The following is a 3,280-nucleotide window of genomic DNA, read 5'->3' on the forward strand; positions in this document are numbered from 1 at the left end:
ACACCCAGCGATGCACAGGGGTTACTCCTGGCTCATGCACTCAGGAATTACTCCTGGCGGTGCTCAGGGGAACCATATGGGATGCTGAGAATCAAACCCGGGTAGGCCACGTGCAAGGCAAATGCCCTACCCACTGTGCTATCTCTCCAGCCCCATAGCAGGTTTTTCATGAGTGACTCTTGTTTCCTTTGGATGAATTATTTCCTCAGGGTGCACATTGCACACTGAAGTTCCTATACTCAGTCTTCAAAGTGTTCATGGCTGTTACTCCAGATTTTCGCCTTGGCCACGGGACCACAGCACCTTCTGTCCTGTGCTCTACGAGGCGGGGACATGCATTGCCGTGCTGTCAGTTTCCTTTGCTGCCTGCGCTTCCTCTGGGCAAGTGCAGAAGCAGTTTGATTTCCTATAATGACGGGTACCTGGCACAGGACCTGGCCTAGTAGTTGTTTTAAAAACTGAATTTTGGGCACTCTTTCTCTGCCTCTCCACTGAGCCTCCCATTGCTTCAGGCTGCAGCTAAAAAGCTTTTCAATACAGCCACTCTTCTCACAGAGGCCTTCACTTGGAATGGGCCATATGGCATGTCGAGTCCTTTTTTAAATTTTTTTTGAGATATCATATTTGGATTACAAATTTTCTTAGGTGCATGCATACTCCAGCATTGGTGTGGAAGACCCGGTAAATAGCAGAGGTTCTGCTAGAAACATTATTTACCCTGGAAAAGGTTGGTGGATCTTGCAGATGCTTAATTAGGTGCCAGGCTTGAAGTCTTGTGTCTGTCAGAAGTGTGTGTGTGTGTGTGTGTGTGTGTGTGTGTGTGTGTGTGTGTGTGTGTAGTGGGTGGGTGGGTGGATTCCTTCCTCACTTCTGGAGCAGAACTGCTCCCATCTTCTTCATACCCCTCCCCTCTTGAGCCAACATTCAGAGGCCTGGAGACTCTGCCTTGCCATAGGCAGCTGGATTCTTTGCACAGGCGGGCCTCAGCCATGCAGTCGAGCTGTCTGGGCTGCCCTGGGCCACCAGGCTTGATGGAACCAGCCACCCTCCCCATGCTGCCAACTGCCATCAGGGTGTGCAAGGATTTTCCACAGTGAAGAGCAGCTCTTCCTTGCAAAGACATCTTTGTGAAAACAAAAGAGGAGAGGGCAAGGGGAAAGGAGCGGATCTGTTCCTCAGATGGCTCTGGCAGGGAAGCCCCATCCTCCAAGGGGTTAGCCAAACTGGGGTTCATTTCATCTTTCCGGGTCTCTCTTTCCATGTATAAGCCCCTTTCCTACCTTAGCCTTGCATGGTTAGCCTTGCATGCTGCTGGCCCGGGTTTAATCCTCAGCATCCCATAGGGTTCCCTGGGCACAGTGATTCCTGGGCACAGAGAGTCAGAAGCATCACTGGTATAGCCCCCAAACCAAAAATAAAGTCATTTGGGAAAAACATGTTTCCACAGCAAAAACACCATCTGAATTTCTATGTTCATTGCAGCACTCTTCACAATAGCCAGAATATGGAAACAATCTGAGTGCCCAAGAACAGATAAATGGGTAAAGAAACTATGGTAGTGCTCGCTTCGGCAGCACATATACTAAAATTGGAACGATACAGAGAAGATTAGCATGGCCCCTGCGCAAGGATGACACGCAAATTCGTGAAGCGTTCCATATTTTTCAATACCACTGCTGGGAATATATCCCAGAAAAGCCAAAAAGTATAGTCGAAGTGACATATGCACTTATATGTTCACCGCAGCACTGTTTACAATAGCCAGAATCTGGAAAAAACCCGAGTGCCCTAGAACAGATGACTGGTTGAAGAAACTCTGGTACATCTATACAATGGAATACTATGCAGCTGTTAGAAAAAATGAGGTCATGACGTTTGCATATAAGTGGATCAACATGGAAAGTATCATGCTAAGTGAAATGAGTCAGAAAGAGAGAGACAGACATAGAAAGATTGCACTCATCTGTGGAATATAGAATAATAGACTATAAGACTAACGCCTAAGAATAGTAGAAATAAGTACCAGGAGATTGTTTCCATGGTTTGGAGGCTGGTCTCTCATTCTGGGTAACTCAGGGAAGGGACCACCAAGTAAAATGTGGTTGGAGGTCATGTGGGGGAAGGGTGAGGCGGGCGGAATACAGACTAGAGACTGAACACAATGGCCACTCAACACCTCTATTGCAAACCACAACACCTAATCAGAGAGAGAGAACAAAAGGGAATTCCCTGCCATAGTGGCAGGGTGGGGTGGGGGGAGACGGGTCTGGGGAGGGGGGGAGGGATGTTGGGTTTACGGGTGGTGGAGAATGGGCACTGGTGAAGGGATGGGTTGTTGAACTTTGTATAGGGGAAGCATGAGCATAAAGATGTATGGATCTGTAACTGTACCCTCACGATGACTCTCTAATTAAAAATAAACTAATAAAAAAAACAAAGAAACTATGGTAAATCTATACAATGGAATACTATGCAGCTGTTAGGAAAAATAAAGGCATGAAATTTGCTTATAAATGGATGGAGATGGAGAGTATCATGCTAAGTTAAATGAGTCAGAAGGAGAGAGACATATATAGAAAGACTGCACTCATTTGTGGGATATAAAAATCAAAATAGTCTGAGACTAATATCCAAGGCCAGAGGAAATGGGCCAGCTGCACTGAAGGCAAGCACCTGTCCAGCTCCATACACAGGTATATTTTTGTTACTTTCTCAACATCTGGAGATCACAGTGACACCTGACTTATGAGAATCATTTTCTGATCCGATTCTATTTTTACCATCATTTTAGTTTATGTAACAAGGGATTACTCATGCATTAGATACCTGAGACAGAGGCTGTAGCAAGCACAGGGCTCAGGCACTTGCCGGCCTGCCCCTGACCTGAGCTCAACACCCCAGCACCACACATGGCCCCCTGCGCAGTCAGATATAGCTCAAACTGAAAAAGAAAAAAACAACACAGCAAAAATCTGAAGCAATTTAAGAATGAGACCAATTATTTTTTCCTCAACTGGTAAATGAATGTCTTTGTCAAACTTTTCGATTTTGGTCATACATCAGTTTAATCACTTTATTTCATTCATGAATATTTGTGTTTATGTTTTTTAATAGTATGTATAATGCATTGCTGTTTTCAAATTTAATATATATTAATGTACTATTCAGATGAAGTTAATCTCCTTCATATCCTTTCTTGTCTTTAAGTGACTCATTTATTATTTTTCTCCAATTTTTCCACCGCTAGCTTTACCAGTAATTCACTTATTTTATTAGGGGC

The 3,280-nt window shown here is 44.6% G+C and overlaps 1 non-coding gene across 1 annotated transcript; it reads left to right on the forward strand.

Moving 5' to 3' along the window:
- Window positions 1–1,558: 1,558 nt before the first annotated feature.
- Window positions 1,559–1,665, forward strand: LOC129401235 (U6 spliceosomal RNA). The gene has a single exon (XR_008628167.1). It is a non-coding gene; the product is annotated as a U6 spliceosomal RNA (small nuclear RNA).
- The last annotated feature ends 1,615 nt before the right edge of the window (window positions 1,666–3,280 follow it).

The sequence above is a fragment of the Sorex araneus genome, chromosome 1, assembly GCF_027595985.1.
Source record: "Sorex araneus isolate mSorAra2 chromosome 1, mSorAra2.pri, whole genome shotgun sequence".
NCBI lineage: Eukaryota > Metazoa > Chordata > Mammalia > Eulipotyphla > Soricidae > Sorex > Sorex araneus.